We start from the raw sequence: 27,765 nt of genomic DNA, 5'->3' as shown, positions 1-27,765 counted from the left end.
ATCATTTGAATTAAGATGTATGTAATAGAAACACTGCCTTACTCGCCAACTTTGCATTTCTAAGTGAAGATATATTCCCCTCTCTTCTCTTCCTCCCTCAGCTTAAAATTAACCCCATTTGGGGGAGCATTATTAAAGTTCTCTTGTAGGATTCTTACATGTAGATGTGAGTATATCAAGAAACTAGCATAGAACATAGCACATGATAAGTAATCATTAGTTTTAATTTTTGTTCCACATTCCACCTTTAAAGTTTATATACCAAGCTTTGAGATGAAATTATTTGGCTAGTACCACTTTAATCAGCTTGTATTTGGAGTTAGTTTATTCTCCATATTCTACAAAATCAAAATTAAGATTTGCTTTTTATTAGACTTTGGAGATCCTGTTACATTTGGATCTCATGGATTTTAGATGAAAAATAGACCTACGGATCATGTAGTTCATTACACAGATGGGGAGTTGTTACCAATGGGCATCTTGAAGTGACATCATACAGCCTGGTAGCTGGGGAGACAGATACAGAAATCAGGTCTTCTAACTTCTTGTTTAATGTCCTTTTTAGTGCAACATACTTCCCCTGAGTTGGATTGATAAACGGTTCCTTGCTGATGTTCAGAAATCTCTAACATATTTGTGGATAATGTTATAGTAGCTATTTTGAGTATCACCCCAGAAGTTAAGATAACAAAAGACAGATTTAATTTGCATATGCTTTTTATGTGTAAATTACTTCACTATTTACAACTTTTTTTTCCTCTAATAATAGGTCTCTGTTATTTTGGTTTTTGTAGTTTTTTCAAGTGGGATGAGGGATGGAGACAATCCTAATAATTCAAGAGGTGGGAAACAAATAAGGAAAAGAAAGAATGTTTCATCCTTACTCACCTACCTACTTTGATATTTTCTTCAGGGATTATAAATCCATTATTTCTACAGTTAATAATAGTTTGCTCTTCAGATAAGCTACAAACTCTGTAGAGGTTAAAACTTTCAATATACAACTGTGGCTGTTTGTTCACCACAGTGCATCGCCAGGTAAACTTTAACCAAAAGCCCAAGAGACTGAATATTTTAATCCTACAGAAGCAGTTTTGTTCGCTGGCAAAACAGTACCTGGATTTTGAGTATTTCTCAAAGGAGCTAGGCTGGGAATTTAAAATATGTTAGAGCTCCTCAAGGGGCATAGAACATCTGCTGGACTGTAATCTAATAAAACAGAATTGGACAAAGATGAGGTCTCTGACATATGCTGGTGCTGGACTTATACTTGAACAGCTCAAGCAGTTTTGCTTTGATAAACTGATCAAGACAATGGACTTGTGGAAGCTGCCTCGCCAGGACAGCTGGACGCTACCTTCTGGGTTCTGCTCCCTGGTCCCCTTGCAGTTGAATTTCATGGAATTTTATCATGTCCCAAACATACAGTCTAAGAGCTGAGCTCCCTTACCATTTGTATTTGATAGATTCTTCCATCTGAGTCTGGGGATAAATATGAGGAATTTAACCAAGTGGAAATTGAATAGCATAGCAAAGGGAAATGTGGATTCAAACTTTGAAAAGTTTCATGTTCAAGGTTTTCCACCTCCATCTTTTTTATTTTAAGCAAACCTTTCAAGCTATCTTATGTCCATGATTTTCTTGTAAAATACAGCAATAACAATTCCCACTGTTTTTTAAATCCAAAGTATTTGAAAGTTCATACCCTCTGCAGGATAATGGAAATCATAGTAGTTCCTTGTGATCTTCTTTTTTGAATGGAGGAGGGCATTAGGTTGTTTGGGCTACTGTAACAAAATAACACCAAAAGGGTGGTATAAACAGCAGTACTTTATTATCTCACAGATCTGAATGCCAGACATCCCAGATCAAGGTGCCGGGTTGGGTCCTTCTGAGAGATGTGAAAGATAGTCTGCTCTAGGCCTTTCTCTTGGCTTCTGGTAGTTTGCTATCATTGTTTTTTGCTCTTTGGTGTATAGAAGCATCACCCTCATCTTTACCTCCCTCTTTACACGTGTATTCCCTGTGTGTATGTCCAAATTGCCGTTTTTAGAAAAGACGTGACGTCACATTGGATCAGGAGTCTAGAGCATTCTACTGCATTATGAGCACATCTTAACTCTTTAGGTCACACCTTGAGGTACTGGAAATGAACTTCAACATATGAATTTGACAGAGGGGAGAAACATTTCAACCTACAATGGAGGATCATGGGAATTTTTTAAAAACTTCCTTTACTTAGTGTCCTTTTCAGTGATTGGGAAATTTGGGATTACCGTATTATTCTGTATCCTTCTGTTCCTTCATTCCTACTCTCTGTATAAACCCCAAACCACCTCCTAATGCATTCAATTTATAATATCAAAGTAGGAGACTATGTAGAGAGATCAGCATTAGAATGAAAGATTGTAAATCAGACTTAGAATATTAATGGCCTATGCTAATCTGACCGCCAAAACTATTTAGGTCAGTTTCTGAAAATCACTAAGTAATGTACCAAAACCTGATAACCGTTTTTGTATTTTTCATTTGCGAAAACTTCCATTTATGTCATCTCACTTAAACCAACATAGTTCCTATTTAAAGATGTAGAAATTGAAGTTCAGAGGTGATATAATGCCAAAGGTCATTTGTGTAGTTACCTGGGTTACATACAACCTGGGTTACATTTTATGAGAGATTATAAATCCATGTCTTGAGTTCTTTATGCTCTCATGTCATGTTCTCTTTAGAAAATGTAGGTAGGTAGGTTTGTGACTCATACAGGTCTCAAATAAAGACCAGTGAAATTGAAGAGTGGACCCTGTAAGTGCAGATTGTTTGTATCATACTTTCAATTTCTTCACTTTTCCACATCAAATGTTTCTGATTCTTATTATCTATCACTAGTGCTATGGTTCACATAGATTATGAGAAGAAATATTTCATTTTTTAAATCATTTTTCTTCTGCAGAAACCTCATGTATTTTTTTAATTGGTGCTTTAACAAATCATCACAAATAGAGTAATTTAAAACCGTACCCATGTATTAACTCACAGTTTTCATCGGTCAGGAATATGAGCATAGCATGGATCTCTGCTATCATTCTACAAGGCTGAAAGCAAGGGATCAGCAAGCTTGTTTCCTCTCTTCTTTCCCTCAGTTTCTTCCTTCCTTCCTTTCTGCAGCTGTAAGGGAAAATCTGTTTCCAGGATGATTTAAGCTGTTGGCAGAATTCAGTTTCATGTGATTGTAGGACTGGGATCTGTTTCCTTGCTGACTGTTCCTGCAGCCATTCTCAGCTCTTAAAATCCACATATATACCCTGCCTCATTATCCTTTTCAAAGGCAGAAATAATAGGTCAGGTTTTTCTCACATCTCTCTCTGCCCTCCCCTTCTGCCTCATTTCTGTGGCCTCATCTTTTTATTCACATGCATCTGACGGACTCTCCCACTTTCCTCTTTTCCTTTTAAGGACTCATGTTTTACATTGGGCCCAGTAATTATCCAGAATAATTTCCCTATTTTAAAGCCATCTGATAATCTTAATTCCATCTGCAAAGTACCTTCATGGCAGTACCTAGATACTTGTGTGATGGAATAATCAGGGAATGGGAATCTTGGAGGGACATATTTAGAATTTTGCCTGTCATATCCTGGTAAATATTTTTCCTATTAAGTATTTTTCATGTTGAACAGCAATTTGCCCTTAAAATCATGGATTTCAGAGTTTACAAAGTACCTATACATTTATTACGTTACATTGTTTTCATGATATCTTTAGGGGATGCAGGTAATCATCCCCATTGCATAGATAAGGAAACAAAGACTCTGAGCTTAGAAGTTTTTCTCAGACATAGTAGATTTATAACTTAAAGCATATTAGAGTTCTGTCAGTGTAAAGAACATCTGCTAGTCCTTAGCCTAATAAAAGAGAATGGCCTTTATTTTAATCTTCCTGTTTTAATTATTTATATAATTGACTTATTATTTCTTTATTCTTTCCTAACTTGTGAATCCTCACAGTTTATAAACCAGACGCAGGATAGGTGAGGGGATTATTGGATTAGTAAAATATGCCTGGATTAAATGCCTGGCTCTTTTGACACTATCATGCATATATTTCCAAGCTTTGTTTACTGAGAGGACTTTGAAGCAGGAACACTCCTGTAGCAATGAGCATGTCTAGCCTAAATCTCGGTATTTAAATACCATTGTGTAAGGAATCTTTGGAGAAGTGGCTGATTCCAGGGCCGTGGAAGGAAAAGTACAAGATGAACTTGGAGTATCTTTGTCATCAAAGAAGCAAGGAAGTACTTAAAAGGTTGGGATCATGTCAAAGGACACAGGCACAAACATGGAAGAGCTCCCAGTGGCCAAAGCTAGAAAACTAGAGCAACCCAATAAGTGAGTAGAAGAGTGAATTTTAACCCATAGAATAAAAGAAATATCCATGAGCCAAAACTGAGGTAGATAAATAAATAGGTAGGAGAGAATATACAGCTCTTTCTTACGGAGGAATTCCAATGTAATAAAGAGGATGGAACACCATCATTAAACCATGGTAATAATTGTAGGCAAGGCCACCTGATGAATTCTGAAACTAGTGACTAGGAATTTGAGAAAGAACAAACTTTTCTTACTCTCAAATCAATCCCCTGCCCCAGTCTTTATTTATTACAAAGGAGGAAGTTACAAATTTATAATGGAAAAACCTTGGAGATACTGTCTGAACGAGGTGATCATGTTTAACATCGCTAGTAATGAGACATGGGATGTTTTGTACCCTGACATGATACCCTGAAGGGCACAACACTTCTGTTGTATTCTTGAGAAAAACGTATAACCACAATGTAATTGTAAGAAGGTTATCAGCCAATGTACAAAATTACTCAAGGGACAATGTACAAAATTGTTTACTAGAACTTTTTATTATATTGTATAATAGAACAGAAAAAGGATAATAGGGAAAACACTGGTAAAATCTGAATAAAGTTTGTAGTTTGTTTCTTATTTTGATCAAAATACTACATTTATGTAGTTAACATGGAAAGGCTGGATGAAGAGTACATGGAAATTCTCTGTACTATTTTTGCCATTTTTTAGTCTAAAATAATTTTTTGTAGATTCTGATTCTTGTGTTAACTAGCTTTATAATAACAATGGGCAACTCATGTAACTTCCTTAAGTTTTAATTGACATATCTCCATAGTAGGCCTAATACAGAGCCTATTACAGACACTACATGTGAAATATAATTTATATAGCATAATAATTGAAAGCAATGCCTTCAGAGCTATACAAATGTGGTATAAATCTTGGTTCTGCCATTAATGCTATGTGATTACATAAAACTTGTTTCTTAAGCTTTAGTTTCCTTATTTTTAGTACTTATAAGTTTACTGTGAGTTTTAAATATGGTACAGTAGGTAAGCACTTATTCAGAGCATCTGACATATTGTTATTATTATATATTATTTTAATATACTATCCTCTAAGAAATATTGATATAATAGTCCGTATATTATATATTATTTTTAAATGATTTTTTTAATTTTTAAATTTCTTATCTAATTTCAGTTTGCCAACATACAACACCCAGTGCTCATCCCATCAAGTGCCCTCCTTAGTGCCTGTCACCCAGTTACCCTATCCCCCCCCCACCCCGCAACCTCCCCTTACGCAACCCTTTGCTTATTTCCCAGAGTTAGGAGTCTCTCATGGTTTGTTTCCCTCTCTAATTTTAAAAAAGATGTTAGAGTGAGAAAGAGAATGAGCAGAGGGAGGGGCAGAGGGAAAGGTAGAAAGGGAATGTCAAGTAGACTCTGCTGAGTGCAGAGTCAGACATGGGGCTCAATCTCAAGACCCTAAGATCATGGACCTGAGCCAAAATCAAGATTTGGTTGCTTAACTGAGTCATTCAGGTACCCTAATAATACTGCTTTTATTCTCATTGAACTACTAGGTTTTAATTATTATGTATTATCATGAACTTTTAAAAAATGTTTAAAATATAGATAACATATCATTTGCCATTTTAATGATTTTTAAGTATGCAATTGAGTGGCATTAATTATATTCTCATTGTTGTACCACCATCACCACTATTTCCAAAAGTTTTTCTTCATCTCCATAGGGAAAATCTGTAATCATTAAGCAACAACTTCCCATTCCTTTCCACCCCCAGCTCCTGATAAAGTCTGATCTATTTTCTATCTTATTGAATCAGCCTATTCTGTGTATTTCGTATAAGTAGAGTTATATAATATTTGTCCTTCTGCTTCTATTCAATGTCACTTTTTACTTGAGTCCAAGTTCAGTATCTATTGCTCTAAACATTATTTTCTATGCTTGTATGATTTGGATGATCAGGAAAGTGTTTTGTTAATATGTCATTTGGCAGATTTTTGTTCATTTATTTTTAAACCTAATTTAATAAACAAAGATTCTGCCAAGAAATTATATGTGAAAGGGTTCATTGTAATGTTACTAAATGTAACAAAATGATAACCTAAGTGTCCAATAGTAGGTGAGTGAATAAATTCAAACCAGAAGTGTTTGCAAGAAAATGGTGACTAATGATTTCTTGATAGTAAGATAACAGGTAAATTTTACTTTTCTGTTTTATTTTACATATTTGTTGTTTTAACATGTATTATTTTCCCTAGAGAAATACCTAGATACGAGAACAAATTTATATTTAGTCAACTGATCAGAACTTTTTTTTTTTTTGAAGATTTTATTTATTTATTCATGAGAGACACAGAGAGGCAAAGACATAGTCAGAGGGAGAAGCAGGCTCCCTGTGGGGAGCCTGATGTAGGACATGATCCCAGGATTGTGACCTGAGCTAAAGGCAGATGCTCAAGTACTAGCCACCCAGGTGCTTCAAAACTTTATATATATACTATTTATATAGCCAGTATTTGAGCTAAAATGTTCAAACTACTAATTAGAGTGTTATTAGTCCACGTATTATTTGTGAATCAGCACATAAATTTGTATATGCTTATACCAGAAGGTGAACCAAGAATGAAGAAAAACAAATTTGAATCCAGTGTTCTGGATTCCAGGACATCACATTAGTTCTTTGGTTTTTGTTTTGTTTTTGCATAAAGCAGATACTAAAAAATTAAGCATCTGAAGTATTTAGTTCATGTGTTAGTAGTATTTGAACCTGGCACTTACAGATAGGCTTGATTAATCATGTAATAAGTACATTTGCATCTGGAGAGAAGGCCCATAAAAAGGAAGTTATTTTTACTTATAACATGTTAGCTCAAAACAAAGAGGAATAAATATTGAGATTAATTAGTTTCCAGGTAGCTTCTGAGAAATGCATATATTTCTAAAGAATCATGCTGATATTTGACATACTTTCAGTGTTTTCTTTGCAAGTCCATTTTATACCCAACTTGATCTATGGATCAACCAGGATCTGCTAACTCTGGGAACATAAGTGCTGTAAATGTATCTCACTATATGGAAGAATGTCTTAAAACACAGAAATGTTAAAAAATACACAAAACACTGGAGTGAGATTTTGGTCATATGTGTATATTTTAGTAATCTGAGCCTCATGCCTCATTTGGCCACATCTGTTGCACTTGTGTCTTTGTCTGTCATTTGATATGATACCCCCCCTTTGGATCATGAGAAGTAAAAATAGTATGATATGTTAAAAATCAGTCAAAATGTCAAATTTTGATGTTTGATGAGTAGCAAATGCAACCATCAAAAGTTTACTTATTGCTACAAGCAGTTATCTTATTCTAAAAAGAGCAAGTATTTATTTTTTAAAGATTTTATTTATTCATGAAAGACAGAGAGAGGCAGAGACATAGGCAGAGGGAGAAGCAGGCTCCCCGCGGGGAGCCCAATGGGGGACTACATCCCAGGATCAGGACCTGAGCCAAAGGCACATGTCAAAGGCTGAGCCACCCAGGCATCCTCAAGAATAAGTATTTTTAAAAACAGTGAATTAAAAGTTTAATCACTGTATATGATAAATCTTCATATGTGATAATCCATATGTGATATATCTAAATTATCGACTACCACACTACTAATAATGTATGTGTATATTATATATGTAATGTATGTATATATGAATACACTTGTACATACATAAGAAACATTTCTGACACATTCACTTAAAATTTCACTTCTCAGCAGCATGGTAGTTGAAAATTATTAGAATGGCCAATCTATAAAAAAATACTGTTTTAGGAGTAAAATATCCGAAATCAAGTAGCACTAATTTTTTGTCTGTTTTCATTCTGGTTAGAAATAACTGTCTTATTCAAATAGTATATCACCAAATAAATATTTTCTGTACAATCTAAGAAGGAGTTTGGACTAGGCCATTGCTATATTGATATCCTTAGAGTTACATATCCCTTGAGACCAATTACAAGGGTTCACAAGGTTGTTTTTATTTTTGCTTTCTCTTGATGCCTTTTTAATGAGGCCTCCCAGTAAACAGCAAGCATGATACTTTCTTGTTGGAGACCTGTCTGCCGCCTTCAACCATTTATTACTAATACATCTGGGAAATGATTTATAAATTAAATATTAGGAAAATGTACTTGAGGAAAAAAAGTAGTAGGGGTATAATTTATAATTCTCATTTAGGGAAAGACATGCCAGCAATTTGCTAATGGAAGGACACCGAGAGTCACTCTTGGAACATAGTTATGTTTTATGTAATAAATAGACATAGTGGATGAAGGGAGTCTTCACTGTGTATGTATATTTGGGCATGTGGTTCATTTCAATAAATTGTGAAGATAGAAGTTCCCAGTTTTCCCTCAGAGTGACCCATTAGAAGAGTGAGAAATAATAAAGAACAAAACTGTTCTATCAGTTTATGTGCTTATACTTCCTCATGTGACAAAAATACTATATTGATCAATAGTAAATGAAAACAGCTTCCTCACAGTATAGAATGTGACAATAGTTGATATCACTGTCCTCCTGGTTTGAGTCAGAAGAGGTTTTAGAAGCTATTTTAGGACATTCCTATCATTGTACAGATGGGGAAACTGAAATCATGCCTGTTTATGACTTACTGAAGATCTTATAACTTACAATAATAAGCTTTGAAGGTTATTTTCAAGGCTTACTTTGTAATTTATTTTTGTACATATGTAGTAGATTTAGTATGATACAAATCTGCTCTTCAGCTAATCAGTCAGATTAGGTCTTTGCATTATGAGAGTATCTTTCACATCTGTATCATTAAAAGCAAATGAACCGTAGCTGTGTTTATGCACCGGAATTTAAGGGGAGCAAAATTATAGCTTTGGGATCATCTTCTAAAATTTTATGAATTCCAGGGAATTAGGTCACATTCAGCTGTAGATTATTTTAATAAAAATATTTGTTCCTCTTTTTAAAGTTCTGAAAATTTCCAGGTATCTTTTCAGTACTGCTATAAAGGTTGCATATAATAAATTTAAATATATAAGAAATGAATTCATAACCTTGGGCTCATAACCTTGTGGTCAACATTTATTTTCAGATCCCACTTCAATCTCTTTTATTTCATTTCTGGAAGAAATTTAGGTTGCATTTCAATATGAATTTCAAAGATATAAACATGTATCATATTTGAAAGAAGCATGCACATATATTATCTATATATTATACAATTATGAAAAACTGCATGTTTAAAATATGTATTTACTATTTCTGTATTTGTGTGTATTTACAAAAATATGTAATTTTATCTAATTTTAAAATATTTGTATACATACATTACTATAGGGACAGGACTTCTTGTGCTTTTGACCTCTGAACTGATAGTTGCTGAACTACAGTTTCTATAGTTCACTGGAATGGCTTTGTCAGTATCCATTTGTAACCATATCATGATAGGATTCTGTTGGATCACCGACAAATTTTGAGTATTAGGGACACCTGGATGGCTCAGTTGGCTAAGCGTCTTCCTTCAGCTCAGGTCATGATCTCAGGGTCCTGGGATCGAGCCCTGCTCAGTGGGGAGCTTGCTTTTCCCTCTCCTCCCCACTTGTGCTCTCTGTTTCTATCTCTGTCTCTCTCTAATTAATAAATGAAATCTTTTAAAAAAAATTTGAGTGTTGGAGAAGGGTTAAACTAAGTAACTTCACAGCTGTGCCATTTAGTAGTTTTATTTACAGACTTTAATCCACTGTTGGCTTACGAGTAGAAACATCAGAAATCAGTACATTTAAACATTTATCTTTATCTGATTTAAGTCAAGTTATTTTTGATAAAATGCTGTCTTGGCAAGGGTAAGATGACAAAAGACCCTCAAATGAACTTTGTGGGACAGACATTGAAAATCTGTGTTGACAGCATGTCTCTGATTCATCCTTCTGACAACATTTGCAGTTAGAAGAAAAGAGTATTCTCTAAGAGTCATAGTTTCTAGATAAAGATTGTTACAGAGGCATAATAATTCCAAAAGATTTCCATCTTCTAACAATCTCTTGAAATTAATGAATAAAGACAATGGCCTTCTATTCATCTAATTTTACCATATCAGACAGTAGAAATAGAAAATGATTTAAAATTAATCCTTTCTCTTGACAGTTGTGAATTGGTGATTTTTATCCTCTCAGAGAATATTTGAAGATACATTTTTTATTCTCCTCTTTTCATATTCTGTCACACAACCTCATGAATTATATAGCCAGTTTCATTGCTGGTGGCCAAAATAAAACTGCTGTAGAAAGCTAGGGCGAGGTTACTAGGGTTCTGAAGAATGCACCAATGCTGGAAATCAATTTCAGATGTATTTTCAATGTCATTGCTTTAGAATACATGTCCCTTACTGAGATACCAAAAATCAAAGACTAGATCAGCTCATTCATGTGAATAAGCTTAGGGATAAATTAACTCGCTCTACTTTCATATTTAAAAAGCCCTAGTACAGCCAGAGACATCTTGGTCAAGCAAAACTAAGTGATATTTTTGCTAATGTGTGGTATTAAAGTGTCAGAACTATTCCTTAAGACCTTATTAGTTTAACTGTGCTTTTGGAATCTTCAGTGTTCAGAATAAGCTCCAGGTACAATAGCTGTATTTCAAAAAGTAAAATGACGGTGTTAATGTGATCAGTCTCTACCTTGGTTATTATTTAGTTAACTTGCAAACTGACAGGTAAGACACTTATTTTTTAGAAGTATTTACCTATTTGTTTAATATAATTCCTAAAAGTGAAGTCTAACTAACAAAATCCTAATTAAGTACATTTGTTCTGGAGAAGGTAAACTATTGAAATAAAAAATGTGAAAGTTGCAGCCTTCGAAGATTACTCTGTTTAGTTTTATAGAATGCTTTTTCTTTTTCTTTTTCTTTTCCTTTTTCTTTTTTCTTTTTCTTTTTCTTTTCTTTTCTTTTCTTTTCTTTTCTTTTCTTTTCTTTTTTTTTTTTTTAAAGATTTTATTTATTTATTCATGAAAGACACAGAAGGAGAGAGAGGCAGAGACACAGGCAGAGGGGGAAGCAGGCTCCATGCAGGGAGCCCCACATGAGACTGGATCCTGTGACTCCAGGATTACGCCCTGGGCTGAAGGCAGTGCTAAAAGGCTAAGCCACCAGGGTTGCCTTGGAATGCTTTTTCAAAAGGGAATTTTATTTTAGAAACTGGGAGTTCCACAATTATCCTATTCTATTATTCACTAGACTAATTGCTTCTTTTCTTTCTTTCTTTCTTTCTTTTTTTTAAATTCTATCTCCCTTCCTCCCTTTCCCTCTACGTCTCTTTGTGTCTTCTATTATGGAAAAGTAAGTCACTGGGAAAAGATACTGGATTCTTTTATTCTGTATATGTCCTATAAATTTCATTGTTTTGTGCTTTTCCTTTGATTCTTGGTAGTTGCATTTTTTTAAGATTTTATTTATTTATTCATGAGAAACAGAGAGAGAGGCAGAGACACAGGCAGAACGAGAAGCAGGCTCCTTGCAGGGAGCCCGATATGGGGCTCCATCCCTGGTCTCCAGGATCACGCCCTGGGCCCAAGGCAGGTGCTAAACCACTGAGCTACCCAGGGATCCCCAGGTAGTTGCATTTTGAGGCATATTTTCCCCCTTTCAATTTAAATACAGTTTACAACCTATAAAAAAATAAATCTGAAGTGTATAGCTCAAAATATGTACTCATTTAACTATCACCCAAATCAAGATAAATCCTGGTTTGATTAACTGAGAAAAGTTATCTTTACCACTTCCCAGTCAGTACCTTCCTATCCTGAGGCATGTGCTCTAGAGAGTAATTTTGCCTGTTCTTAAACTTCATATACAAAGAATCAGAAAAGTATGCACTTTTTTGCATCTAGCTTGTTTTGCTCAATGTAGTATTTTTTTTAAGATTCGTCCATGTTGTTAAATGTGTCAGGTGTGTGCTCTTTTCATTGCTGTATGTTGCTGCATTGTATGAAAATACTATTACTAATTTCCTTATTTACTTGCCTACTGATGGACATATCTGAAATATATTTCCACATACATTTTTCCTCCATTCTCTTGTCAGTTGTATATACCAATATGTGGTAGTGGTTTACTTTTCTATTTCTCATGCTATGAAAATTATTTTTAAAAAACTCAAAATACTTTAAATGTTCTTGAGATCTCAGAAATTATCTAGCAAGCTCAGGTTTTAAGACAAATGATTTAATTATCTTCTTTATATCTGGATGGCATAGTTGTACCACCTGCCAATCCCCTCCCCTGGTGACCATTCATCTTCCTTTTATTATTACTTTTTATGCCCTACCCTGCCTGCTTTCCAAAATAGAAGCCCTTTCACTGATTTTTTTTCTGATTTCTGAGAATCTTACATATTTTGGCACCTAGTACACACTAAGTAATATTTGATGAATTGATAACATTTCACTAGAGATTTGGGATATTTCATACAAATGTGTTCTCATTAAAAAAACAGCAAATGCTTCATTTTGTTTTAGCATTATATTAGAAATGGTGATATAATTAGACCTTTATAATGAGTACTAAGAGGAAGAGGTTAAATACAAAGGATTCCTTTTTTAATTGTCAGAATTGTTTAAAAGTACTTTGTCTTGAAAAACCTCTAAAATTGGTGATATCTGGGTGGTGCATTTGATTAAGCATAGAACTCTCGGTTTCTGGCCATGTTTTGATCTTCGTTGAGATCAAGCCACACATCTGGCTCTGTGCCCAGTATGGAGTCTGTTTAATACTATCTCACCTTCTCCCTCTACCCCTCACCCTCCACCCCATGCACTTGGACTCAGTCTTTCTCAAATAAATATTTTTAAAAAATGAAAAAAATCCTAAAATAAACTATACACTTAGATATCTTCCCAACCATGTGATAATCTTTATGATACAATTGGAAACTGAATATTGCATTGTGCTGTTTTAATTTTTATAGTTTTTTGATGCCTTTCTCTCACACTTCAATCATATCTCATTATATTAACTCTTTACACCCTTGCTATCACTCAAACCTCTTGATTTTCTGCTTTTGAGATTTTTTTTTTTTGCTCTTGATAATCTTTTGCTGCATCCAGCAAATAACCATGTTAGAATCAGCATAAAAGCTTAACTCTGTAGGCTGTGAAAGAATCAAGTCCATGGGATTTAGTTCATGGAGTATGTAAGATGTATTTAGAGAACATTCTGAATGAACTGAGGTCACGTGTTGGCAAGAAGTACTTCTCTAGCATTTAATTTGAACTTTGAGCTCAGAATAATCAACCTGTTCAATATGAACAACATCTTATAGTTTTTCCTATACTAAGTTTAGAAAGAGCATTAACATTTACTAAATATTCACTCAGAACAGTTAATCAGAGACCTTTGGTAAACTGTCAGTGCTTCTGTTGTAACATCCATGTTCTTCGTCTGGAAATCTCTCCTCTTTTCCATACCCTGATATTTTCATTAATAACATACATTTGGTTTCTTTCTTTTTTATTTTTTATGTCTTTTTTTTAAATTTAATTTATTTATGATAGTCACACACACAGAGAGAGAAGAGAGAGAGAGAGAGAGAGAGAGAGGCAGAGACACAGGCAGAGGGAGAAGCAGGCTCCATGCACCGGGAGCCTGATGTGGGATTCGATCCCGGGTCTCCAGGATCGTGCCCTGGGCCAAAGGCAGGCGCTAAACCAATGCGCCACCCAGGGATCCCCATTTGGTTTCAACTGTAGATCCTTCTGTTCTTATTTTTCTCTTCAATTTTATTTAATACATTTATCATTATTTTGAATTTTTCACATTATTTCCATATATATACATACACACATATATATACACATATATATACACACACACATATATCTAATATCTATCTATCTATATATATATGTATATATATTAGATTTTATTTTTAGGTAATCTCTCGACACCCAACCTAGAAATCAAGTCACATGCTCCACTGACTGAGCCAGGCAGGCCCACCTCCCCCACTACTTCTTATATTTTTATTCATTTTTAAAAATATTTTATTTGTTTATTTATTTATTTTTAATTTTTTAAAATTTTTATTTATTTATGATAGTCACAGGGAGAGAAAGAGAGAGAGGCAGAGACATAGGCAAAGGGAGAAGCAGGCTCCATGCACCGGGAGCCCGATGTGGGATTCGATCCTGGGTCTCCAGGATCGTGCCCTCGGCCAAAGGCAGGCGCCAAACCGCTGCGCCACCCAGGGATCCCAATATTTTATTTATTTAGTCATGAGAGACACGGAGAGAGAAAGAGAGACAGAGACACAGGCAGAAGGAGAAGCCTGCTCCATGCAGGGAGCCTGATGTGGGATTCGATCCCAGGACTCCAGGATCACACCCTGGGCCGAAGGAAGGCACTCAACTGCTGAGCCACCCAGGCATCCCACTTCTTATATTTTTAATATCATATATTTTATTAATTTTCAAATTTTACTATAGATTGCTACAATATAGACATACATGACTCTGTGTGTGTATGTGTGCATACGTATAGTTTTGTTTTAGTTTCATTAATGTCAAGAAATGAGACTCCTCAAATGTCCAGGTCCTAGGCCTTTTGTGTTAAAATGGGAGCATTGCACTTTCTTATTACTGTATGCAATATTTGTTATAGTTTAACTGAGTTACTAAATGTGACATTTTGGTAACAAATTTTTTTCTGTATTTATGCATTATATTTATCTTGTAACTTAAAGCCAAAATGCTTAGTAGTTAAGGAAAACTCTAGAATCAGACTGTCTGAATTTGAATAATAGATACTGTACATGCTACTGTGTGACTTGAAGCAATTTAAATTCACTGAATCTTACTTTATTCATTTGTAAAAAATGATATTGGAACCTACCTATAAAGTTGTTATGGCAAATAAAATAGGCTATACCCTCAGAGAGATAAATAATAAATGTTAGCTATGATTAGTACTGTTCCAAGCACACAAGTCATTTTTATTCAAAATATGTACAAGATTCCATATGATTTTTTATACATATATGTAATAAAAATGTAGTATGTGAGTGAAATTAACTTACTATTTTCTGTAACTGAAATTGCCAAAGTGCTAAATCTTTTCACTGTTTGGTTCTTGTACCTATATTTTAGCGAAACCAAAATGAAATGATAATAGCAGCCATAGAAAAATTGTTTCTTGACTACAAATAATGAGATACTACAGTTTAAATTACTTCAACAATGGTCTTGATTGAATCTTTCTCGACTGCTTACTTTCAGAATCCAGATATTATTTCTAAGAATAACAAAAGAAAAAACTCAAACCTCCCTTTTTTAAAACACGAAGGCTTTGATATGGAGAGAATGCTTTAGGTGTATGTGAAAGAAAGATAAACATGGAATTTGTGGGGCATATAGGTGTGTCTTCCTAAATTCTTTCACTTTGAAAAATAAATTTTTCCTAATATGTTTCTCATTCTTTGATGATTTCTGCATAAAGCTCTGCATATAAAAATCTCTAAATGATATTTCTTTATTTGAGGACCTAGTAATGGTGCCTACAGTTGCAGTTTTTTTTTTTTTTTTTTTTTTAGTTAAACATTTTATATTTGTGATGCTAACAATTCAGTGTTTGGCCTAATCCATACACTGGCATCCAGAATCTATATTGGTATTGTTAACTGGGTATCAAGGATGTCAGAGACTTAAATCTTCTTAACATAATCACTAGGAATGGTGCCTCCAGCATACTATTAATAAATGATATAGAGACATGGCTGGCAGACGGTGGGTGCAAGACTTTCCCAACTTGTGGAATTTCAGGATTTTCTAATAGAGTACAATGGCTGGTGGGTGCCTTTGACATAGCAGAGAAGTCACTTGAATTATTATTTAGATGTTTCATCCCGTCTATTAGAATGGAGCACATTTTAGGTGTCAGTTTGTTTCTTCTACATAACTTAGAATTGGGCCTTGCACTTATGTCCCACATAAATATTTCTCAAAAAATAGAATAAGCATATTAGATTTAAGAAGTACACTGAGATTAAAGGCTGCTTTAAAAATATGACAACAAAAATGGCATGTAGGCACTAAAGTATTAAGTAAAATGATTCTCACTAAAATATTAATAGACAGTTATGTTTGGGAATTCAAATGATTAAAATGTTTCTTTGTATCATTTTATTGTGATTATGTATTATTTACATACTCATAAATAAAAGAGTATACTCATAGTAAACTCAAAAGAAAACCTAAGAAACATTAACTGTAGAAGAAATTTTTTAAAAGTTTAAATGTGAAAAAATTGTCACACCTACATTTTCAGTGAACCTTTTTATATATTTAATTTTTGCTGGAATATGGAAAAAAGAAGGAAATCTTAAATTGTTTTTAAGGACTATTTATTTATTTATTTATTTGAGAGAGAGAGAGTGATTGAAAGTACAATGACTGGGGGCGGGGGGGGGCGGGTAGAAAGAGAGGAGAAACAGACTCCCTACTGAACAGAGACTTGCTCCTAGGACCCTAAAATCATGATCTGAGCCTAAGACAGATGCTTAATTGCCTGTGCCACCCAGGAGCCCCTTAAATTATTTTTAATAAAGCCATCATTGCATTAATACAAAAACCTGCCAAAAGCAGCTCCCCAAAAAACACTTCAGATCAGTTATTTAAGAGTATAGTGTTGAGAATCCTATTTAGAACCAGCAATAATAAAATAATAAATGTTGAGTGAATTTTGTTGGAAAACTCAAATAGTATTTCAAAGTTAGGAAGCAGTTTCCTCTTTGTCTAAAGCTTTATTTCCAACATGTTAAGTATGACACAAGTGTCGTTTTAATCACTTATATTTTGGTAAGTGATTGAAAGAGCACACCCATATTTATCCTGTGGATGAGGTACTCTGACTTCTCAGGTTACTTAAAAGACTGCCACCTAATCAAACATTATAGTGTTAAACGTACTCTTCCATCTTTCATTCATGCTGAGAGCCTACTGTCTGTTATGTTGCTCCTACCCTTTGCCTTCTCAGCATGAGTGGCCATTCCAGGATAAACCATATTTTGTAAAAGTATTGATTATGTTGGCTTGTAAAGGCCCCATAATGTTATACCCACATCAAACCTGTGCTCTCTGAGTGAGAGAACTATAATAGCTGAAGCCTCCTGGTAATCTATATGAATTTTATAGAATTGGAGTTTATGGATCAGCTTTGTCATAGTGCAGAGTTTCATTGGGCTTAACCAGGTGTGGGAAATTTGTCAGGTGCTTTTATAAAGTCATAACATTTTCAATGAAGGAATGTGATGGCTCATTTTATAAGAATGAAGAAAATGGATTGAACATATCACATTATTTTTAGTCTAATAATACATATAAGGGAAGTAGTTTTGCATGGTTACTTTTCTGTCTAGCCATTGCTTTGACAGTCTGCTAGACTAGTTTCCCTTGCTTTTACTTTTTTCTTTGTTTTTTTCCTTTTGTATCTCAGTAACATAGTTTCTCTGGGTTTCATAAACTTGTAAACACTATGAAACTCCATTTATATATTGTAGTTGTTGTTACTGTTGTCCTTGCTTAATTTTACCTCTTTGAAATTTTGTTTGTAACTTACATTGGCATTGGCTAATTAGAGTTTTGGATTTCACCACATTTTCCTTCTTCAGTACCAACTCTGAAAGCTTAATAACCAAAGTTATGGGGATCCCTGGGTGCCTCAGCGGTTTAGCAACTGCCTTTGGCTCGGAGCGTGATCCTGGAGTCCCGGGATCGAGTCCCATTTCAGGCTCGGCATGGAGCCTGCTTCTCCCTCCTCCTGTGTCTCTGTCTCTGTCTCTGTCTATCTCTGTGTCTATCATAAATAAATAAATATTTTTAAAAAATAACCAAAGTTATACCCTATTTATTACTGTACTCAATATTTTTAAGTACTTGTGTGGATTTCAATAAAAGGTACATTGAGTACAAGAATTATGTAGGTATTCAGCAGCTATTTAATAAGCATTAAATTACATGCTTTGGGGATTTTAAGAGACATACGATACCATGATCTCATCTTTATACAGCCAATAATCTAGCGGAGAGAGAAATTAAAAATATATTAAGCAGATAATTATTTTACATAACAAAAGAGAACTTTTTTTGTAAGTGAATAACTAATTCTCTCATAAGGTCATTATTATGGGTCACCTAAACCCTCCATAAAGAATAACATCATTAAATGTGAGACTTTATAGATTATGTCACTTTATATTCTGACTCTACCATGTATTGACTTTATGACCTGGGGAAAATTAATTTGGCTGTGCCATCACAGTTTGTGTCTTTAAAATGGGGACAATAGAAATATCTGCCTAATGTGACATACCTGAAGTCTAGCTTGAATGTTCATAAATTTACATAAATGATAGTAGGTAGGTAATGCAACAACCCTGTATTACAAGTGAGAATGTTGATATGTCAGAGTTAGGAGGCTGCTCATAGCTGGACTGGCTTTCTCCCTTAGTGGACATGATATTTGTTGACTCTTTGGTGCCTCCTCATTTGAATTCCCAAGTTTGCCACTGTTGATTCTGAAAAACCTGTGTAATTTCTGATATAAAATTGGTTCCCTGACTTAGTCCTGCATTGGTTTTGCTGCTTTTACTAGAAGTTTCATAGTTTGGTAACTAACCTTTTCAACTGAGGGGTGGTAGATAGGTTATAAATAATGGCTTTAGCCATCTAGTATGTGACATGTTGCCCCCACTCTCTTGATATTTATCTGTCCTAGACCAGACAGAGGCACATTTGGTTTCCATTTCTCCTCTTCCCTTCCCTTCCCTTTTCAGTGTTAAAGCAAATGTGTTTGTGGATATGTGAGACTAAGCCCATCAGGAGTGGAAAGTGTGTGTAGTGTCCCATCTGGCAATTATTTGTTAGATAAATGGTGGCAAATCAGGAGTAGAATCCAGTCCCTTAAATCCAGTACACTATCTATTGTATCATGAGCCAACCTAGAACATTAACAATCACATTTTGAGTTGGTTTCAAAGACTACAAACTCAATCACATGATCTCAATCAAGGTTTGAGTTCAGAAATACTGAGTTTGCACGAAGCTCTTTTCATGCTTTGCTCTGGGGTCTTGAACAAGGTAGTGAACACCTTCTGCCTTGTCATCTGCTAATATTAACAACTTGCCAACAGATCTCTTAGAGAGTGACTGTAAAAAAACTAACAAAATGAGATTTGAGCAACCTCTTGAAAATAGTATTTAGGGAGTAGTTACAAATGCTAACTAAGACACATGGTTCACAACATCAGACTGCTTACAGCTCAGGTACTGAAATTACTACTAAGTCATCAGCAACAAAGAAATTTCCTCCAGTAGCAAATGTTGACTTCCTGCCATGTAATATGCTACTTACCATTGTCCAGTGTCAGCAGAAAGCTGTCTTGAGCAAGTAGTTTGGCAGTTGCATTTGTGTATTTAATAACTGTTGATAAAGCTGAAATAAAGAATCAGTAAAGAGATTCCACTTTTGTAAAGCACATCCACAGTTTAAGCAAAAGGAAATCATTCAACACATCTGATTTAGAGAAAACAGGAGGTACTATATTAAGAAGAAATAACACATAAAATGATACTTAGGACATTGAGTTGAGGAAAGTAATCACTATCATTTTTAATCAGTGTTGGCTTGCATTTTGAAGGAAGGGAATAATTTAAACTGCATGATGTTCGTATCCATATTTAGAGAATCCCAGGAGATGAAAGAATCTTTAGACCCATGGGATGAAAGAAGCTATGAATCCTGGACACTGAAGCCCAAAGAGATAAAGGACTTAATTCCTTTAGATCTTGTGGAAAAGTAGATTTGTTTAGGTTTGCTTCAGGAGTTAGGAATAGGATTAATAGGTAGGAGTTAAATGGCAACATGGTTCAAGTTTTATGAAGGATTTTTAGAAATTGGATATTCCCAACAATGGGGAGGAAAAAGCTGCTTTGAATAATATCGAATGTTCTATTATTGCAAGTAATCAGTCATGTAACAGATAGCCTCCTGACATGAATTATGTACCAAAAATTCCATTGGATAAAAAACTTGGTTATCATCTACACTGTACTTTATTTAGATTTCTATATCTTAAAATATTCAACTTCAGTAAGATTTTATAAATTTAAAATAAATAAAGGTAATAAGATCTTGAAAAATCCTACAAAGGAGTAAAATGTGGGCAGGGAAATGATTTCTGGAGATTCTCATGTATTCAGGATATAGCCAGCATTTACTTGTTCCTAGGCATGGGATGGAATAAACTGATCTCCTTAAGTCCCTTCCAGCTCAATGATTCAAAAAAAAAAGCTGGCATTTTAGTGAAATGTAATATGGATGACATAATATAACCTAGGAAATAGAAAAGTCTGCAACTAAAAGATAAAGCCCTTATATGTCAAATAGCATTGTGTGAATAAATCTAAAATGTAATTTTGAACCAATTTTAAAAACTTATACTAACAATCATAACGTGGTGTCATGCAGAAGATGAGGAGGAGCAAAGGATATGTTGAGGGAAACCTGCAGATAATCAAATGTCTTCTTGTATTAAATAAATTCACCAAATCTTTAAAAGAGTAATCGCATGTATCCAAATGTGAGTGGTTTCCAGGATCTTTCTCTCCGTCACCCACATACACAAACATAAGCACACAATCAGCTCAGATATTTGTTTCCCTTATGGTTTCAGAACATTGAATATTTATAATTACTATATTGATTATCATAACTCTGAGTTGCAGGTTGAGTAATTCTTAGATGTTGATTCTGTCAAAAGTCATAATCACTGGGTAGCGTGGTGTCTGGAAGGCAGTTTGGCATGTAGTTTTAGAGAATTTGTTGAAACACTGCCATGATACAAGTAGACATTGTAACCCCCTATAGCTCATGCCATCAGTAAGTACCTTGCCCAAATGCATCAGACCCTTAATTGTGTTCCTAAGGACTTCAACCCACTAGTATCTATAGCCATGTTCCTAAGGTCTCTTTTATCCTGGAACGTGTGAAATTGTGCTGCCTTTGTATATAACTGAGCTTTAAATGCTAAGAATTAATATCCTCTGTGAGGAGCCCTCAACCAGTGACTCTAAGTGGTGCTATGTTAGTACCCTAAGACTCCTACTATTCAGGTGGGATAATTCTTGAAGATATGTTTTTACAGGACTTCCCAGAGTTTCTCTGTAACATTTTTCAGTGCATTCACTGATTTAATACAATATTCTTTATTGGATATTCTCACTGCCTTATGTATCATTCCTTTCTTTCTTTCTGGCATTGTCAGCACTTCTTAAATAAACTAGTTATATTCTAGTACTTGTCTTAGAGTCAGCTTCTGGAAGAATCCAACCAATCTAAAACATCACATACACCCAGCTAGCAAGAGCAAGCCCTCCTGAAAGGGTTTATAGAACCAGTGCTTACTTCAAGGTACATTCCATTCCATTCCCAGTTTAGGCATTTTATGTCACCCTAACAGTCAACATCCCACAATAATCAACACCTTGTTATCAAGAGGTAGCAGAGAGGGAGCTTTAGGGTATCTTTAAAAGGGTTTTATATGTTAATTTTCTTTTTCTGCTTACTCTAATATGCAGCACTAGACAGCCCTTAAAGCCCTTTTTCGTATCTTCACTGGGCATTCTGTTGAGCAACACTTGTGTCCTCACCAAAGTCTTAACATCAAAGAAAGAGCAAACATAAAGGAAACAGGGAGAGCAATGCTTAAATTTTTAGATCAATTTGTGTTATCTAGTGAATCCCCACTGCCCTTTGCTCTGAGTGCCAAACCATTTCCATTCAATCAGATCTTTTTTCATCTTTCTGCAATGTAGAAACAGTAATAATCCAAGCTTTGGTTTCAGTTCTGTTAACTTTGTTTTTATAAAATGGAAAGTGTGAATTTGACAGTGCCTATGGTTCCTTCCAGTCCCAAAAAGATGTCTTCTTGGGATCCCTGGGTGGCGCAGTGGTTTGGCGCCTGCCTTTGGCCCAGGGCGCGATCCTGGTGACCCGGGATCGAGTCCCACATCGGGCTCCCAGTGCATGGAGCCTGCTTCTCCCTCTGCCTGTGTCTCTGCCTCTCTCTCTCTCTCTGTGACTATCATAAGTAAATAAAAATTAAAAAAAAAATTTTAAAAATATGTCTTCTTTACTATTTGTAGAAAACATTGACGTATTTTCAATTATAAATTTTAAATGCATTGTAATAGTGGGCTCTATTTGGATTCCTACCAACAGGTTTCAGGAAAACAAAGATTTTGATTATTTTCTTAAATTGAAAGCCATTAAAAAATAATAATAAATAAAAATAAAAATAAAAAAAAGAAAGCCATTGTTCGCCCAACTGGTTTCCACTGCTAATGTCGCCTTCCCTATAGATTGTTGGTATTGGGATCCAGTAACTTATTTTAGCATTTCATGAACCTCTATATATACTCAAAATGATTCACAATTTTAGAGGCTGACTTTAGCTCTTTGTCACAAAGTATAGAGTTTTTTGACATGAAGGAAGGGCCATTAATCTTCTGTTGTTCCTAGTGTCTATAAATGATGTAGTTTCAAAGGGATACTAATCACGTGAAATGGTAAAAGGCTTATCGGTAATGAGATAGATTTCCTGAAAATTAGTGAGTACCTTGTTGTCCAGGAACTAAATTTCTTTTATCCTTATCCTTTTGACACTTGTCCTAGATTTCTAGTGCTGAATTTGAATTTCCACACCAAACTGGAAAAGCAGCATTGCCCTCTTTTTTGCATTGACTTTGGATTTTAGCATGTAAGTTGATGCCATTGTTTGTAGTGAGATGAACTTTGAATGAACTCCAACAGTTATGAACTGATAACCAATAAAATAAATAATTGATACATCTAAAAACAATCTAACTCCTAGAAGCGGCGTGCCTAAGAAGCTTCTGTTTAACTGCCCTCTAGAAAGCCTCTCAAGTTTTTGCCTTTCTTTTTTTTTTTTTCCAAATGGATGATTTTTGACAAACAGACTCCTAAGGGCAGTCAAGTGTCAAATACAAAGTTATGGCTGGTGTAGCTGCCTTTGGGATCACATGCTCCATTTATTCATTATAGAAAGCTCAGATGCACAAACATGTGGTGCCATTTTATGTACCTGTCAGTTTAGTGCACTTAATGAACATTGATCATGCTCATTCAGACACATTACTTCATGCTGCAAAGAAGTTAGTCATTTCTGAAAGATGTGATAGAAACTTTCCTTTTCTACAAACTGCCTCTGTGAAATACTTTTTACTAAAAATAAATAAACAAACTTGACTAAAACAAATCTTTAATTTCACTACAAAAAAGTGTTAATTAAAAATTTATTCTAGTTTTGTTAATATAAGTCCAGTAGCTTCTACTTAAAGTTTCAATGACTTTGAAAGTCATTAGATGGCTATATGGATATTTCATGTTTTATAGCTTTGTTCCAAAAGTCATTTTGTGTCCTTTTAAAAAATATTCTTTCAATTATAAAACTTCCTACTGGTTCATTTTACCATTTAAATATTGTGTTGAGTACACTGATCAATTGGTGCCAGATTTATTATCCCACATTATAGTGAGAAAAATACTTATTATTACCATTTGATTTTTGCATCCTGTCAAAAATCTCATAAAAGGAATAGTGCAGGGTCTTATAATTGGAAGATGCCATTTTTTGAGTGATATGTTTTTATATTCAATTATTATTGAGAACAAATTTTTTAAAATGTTCACTTTGCCCCAATTAGAGATGCACTTTACTTAGAAATGATTTGCTCATAACTGTTGGGAAAATATCTTAATCAGTTTTGAAAAGGCCTAAATACACTTACATTATTCTGTGTTTTTATTTCAATATTTATGTTTATTTGTTTGAGGTTCCCCCTCCCCCACCTTGAAAGACACTATAGTGGAAGAAGACAGATATGCTCAAATTATACTGCAGACTCACCTTAACATCTTGTGTTTTTCCAGGTTGCTGATGAAAATTAGAATTAAATCATGATGCCAAGAGTCCCAAACATCCAACTTTTAGATGTTGATAATATCATAACATAAATTGAGCATTCCAATCAGAATGTTGTACATCATTAGAAAAAAATCTAAAAAAAAAAAAAACCTAAAAATAAAATTAAAAAGAAAAAAATCTAGCATTTGTTTTTGTTTCTCTAAACCAATTTAAAAACATTGAACGTATATATAATGACATATATTAAGGATTATTCATTATAGCTTTCTTTGTCATGCAGGAAAATGGCAAATAGTCTAAGTATCTATAAATGGAGGAGGAAAGTGGAATATTATAAACCCATTAAAATTATAAGGCAGGTTAATAAGTTTTGATATGAAACAATGCACATGTCCACAGAAAAGCAGCATGTATAATACTATGTGCATTATGATGCTATTTATGTAATGAGTAAAAAATGTATGTATATCTTTATATATGTATGTAGATGCACAAAATAAGTTTTGAAAGCAAATTCTTTTCCTCTGGAAGAGAATGGGATGTAGAGCACTGAAATGAGGATTTTGATCTGTAACACCTGCTTTTCTTTACTAAACTAAAGCATGAAACTGAATTTTGTGTAATTGGTAATAATTGAATTTTTTTTAAAGAAGAAAACCTGTGGAACAGATAAGAGGAGTCATAATCTGATCCACAAATATTTATGATGCATATTTTGTGCATCAGTCTTTATACATAAGTTTTTGTGTATTGCCATTGGCAATACAATGGAGAGCAAAGAGACACACTGGTTCTGAGCCAAAAGATAAAATAAATTGATAAAACTGTTATAAACATATATATTAGTATATAGGAAAAGTACAGAGATTTAGAAAAGTTTATAATTATCTGGTCAGTGAAGCTTTTCTGAGAAAGGAATTCTTATACCAATATGTGAAACCTTAGGTCTAAATAAGCAAGAATGCTATTTGTGAAGTTAAAATAATGCAAACATTAAAGAAAGAGGTAAATAAAAATGAAATGTATAAAGTATTTCTTAAGAAATAGGCCAGATTATCCAGTTTATCCAACTGGCTACAGTTAATTTGTAATGCTTTGCCAATGGCAAACCATCCAAGGAAATCAGTGTAACTTTCACTGGACAAGCAATGAGCCAAGCATTATTGAAGTTAGTATATCTTCCCTTGTTCATTTCTGATACATTACGAGTCCTAGCCCATTTGAACTTCAGTTGACTGTTATTGGCATTATTTGGATAAATGAACAACTCTAATTGCCCAAGACATACCAAACATTACCTAAACTGACTCTCCTGTCTTTCCTTCCTTTCCTTCCCTCCTTCCATCCATGTGTTCCTTCATTCTTGCATCCAGTAAAAAATATATATGGAACAACTTGTATACTCCAGATACTGGGAAAAGCAAACATGATCCTTATGCTACAAGTTCGTATTAAATTGTAAGAAACAGATGAAGAATTAATATTAAGTCACAAATAGAGATTAATTTTGTGAGTAATAGCGAAGCCTACTTCATTTGGTATATTCAAGGAAGGTCTTTATGAGGAGGTGACCCTAAGCTGAGACTCTTGCATTAAAAAGAGCCAAGTATGGAAAGAGGAAAGGAAGAGCCATGTGTAAAACTCTTTAGCTAGTAGGGTCTCTGGGTTAAGCATCCCACTCTTAATTTAGGCTCAGGTCATCATAACAGGTTCCTGAGATCAAGTCCTGTGTCAGGTTCTGCACTTAGTGCAGAATCTGCTTGTCCCTCTCCCTCTGCTCTCCTTCCCCCAACTCATATTCTTTTTCTGAAAATAGTCTTAAAGACACACACACAATAGCAACAACGTAGGAGCTAGGGAGGAACTTGGGAGTATTGGAGCAATGAAACCGAGTAAACGTGAATGAAAGAACAGTTTCAGTTAAGGAAGGATCGATGGGATGAGCAATGGGTGTTATTCTGTATGTTGGCAAATTGAAACCAATAAAAAATAAATTTATTATTAAAAAAAGGAAGGATCCAGCCCCAGAGTGGTGCAGTGCTTGGGGGAAAAATACTACTCAGGCATTCTGAAAGCACAGCTCTTACTGAGACAATGAAAGATCAGTCTGTTTTGTAACTTCCAAGGTGATACTCTATCTTGGAAGGAATCATTGAGACTTAGATGTAGAAGAAACTATAAAGATAGGGAATCAAATCATTTCCCTTTTGAATACACTTTGTGGGTGGAAGTCTGAATACTCAGACTGAAGTTCTCCATCACCATGCAGGGTTTTTTTGTTTTTATTTTTATTTGTTTGTTTATTTTTTAATTGGAGTCCAATTTGCCAACATATAGCATAACACCCAGTGTTTTTAGCCTTTCATCCAATTTTCTGATTAACTCAAAGACCTAACATTCTTTCCTTCCACAGAGGAGACCCTCAATACTTTGGAACACTGTTTGGAACACCATGCACATTTACCCTATGTGCTTTTAGATTATGCCTCCAATTTTCTATTAGAAAGTCCTTTTTACACTCAAAGTATCTTAAGAGTTGGGAACATTTATAGCAGTTGTTATTTTATGTGGCTCTCTTAAGCCCCGAGACAAAGGAGAGCAACCCTGTCTTAAACCATCTCAAGGAAGGGGCTTTTCTAACAGTTTCTCCTGAAATTTGTATTAGTGATTGTCCAAGATGTGTAGTATGGAGAGGTAAGCCAATCATCTATATAATTCAGATCAAAGAGCTTTATGGTGAAGTGAAACTCCTGAATTATCGTCATGGATGTGTATACTGCTCACCACTCTTAATTTCATCAAGTAACTACCAATTCAATGAGGTCAGTTATGAAAAACTTATGCATAAATATATAGCCACTTGCATTCTGAAATAGAGACACTAGATGTTTGTCTTAATTGGGGTTCTTCCCCTGAACCAGTAATCACAGGAAATTATTTTGGTGACTATTTTCTCAATTTTCCTATTAGTACTTTTGCTATTCTAGTGCTATTCTAGATGCATAGGAGAGAACATAGTTCCTTACATGCAATAGGTGTTTCTTTCAAGAAAGCCCACTGAAGAAAGCCTACTAGCTATTCAGAAAGACCTATACATAAATATATGCCTATGTAATAATCTCTACAAACTTTTAAAGAAAACATTTTATACATATTCTTGTTTCCCTCCCACAAAACGTGGGGCGCTACTATGATTTTAACCCCCTTGTAATTAATTTCTGGTTGTCAACCTAAACTGTGCGTTTACTGGTAAAGTAAAAGTGTTAAGGGAATTGAAGAGGTAATGCAGATTTTTTTTAAAAAGCCTTTATATCTCTATTATACACAAAGACTAAACCTTTAGTGAATTTCTGT

The 27,765-nt window shown here is 34.5% G+C and overlaps 1 protein-coding gene and 1 long non-coding RNA gene across 15 annotated transcripts in view; one reads left to right on the top strand and one right to left on the bottom strand.

Moving 5' to 3' along the window:
• Nucleotides 1–3,548, bottom strand: part of LOC111091262 — a 30,727-nt gene extending 27,179 nt beyond the window's left edge. For 2 of the 3 annotated variants that reach the window (XR_005374703.1, XR_005374704.1), the window contains exon 1: nt 3,038–3,548. This is a non-coding gene — a long non-coding RNA (uncharacterized LOC111091262). Of the gene's footprint in view, nt 1–1,705; nt 1,788–3,037 lie in introns of all 3 variants that reach the window. The other variant, XR_005374705.1, reaches the window with a different exon arrangement.
• Nucleotides 1–27,765, top strand: part of CNTN4 (contactin 4) — a 916,127-nt gene that overhangs the window by 298,861 nt on the left and 589,501 nt on the right. The gene's annotated exons all lie outside the window — the stretch shown is intronic.

This window comes from Canis lupus, chromosome 20, assembly GCF_011100685.1.
Source record: "Canis lupus familiaris isolate Mischka breed German Shepherd chromosome 20, alternate assembly UU_Cfam_GSD_1.0, whole genome shotgun sequence".
NCBI classification, from domain to species: Eukaryota; Metazoa; Chordata; class Mammalia; order Carnivora; family Canidae; genus Canis; species Canis lupus.
Note: the sequence above shows the minus strand (reverse complement) of the source record. Positions and strands in the feature narration are given on the sequence as shown.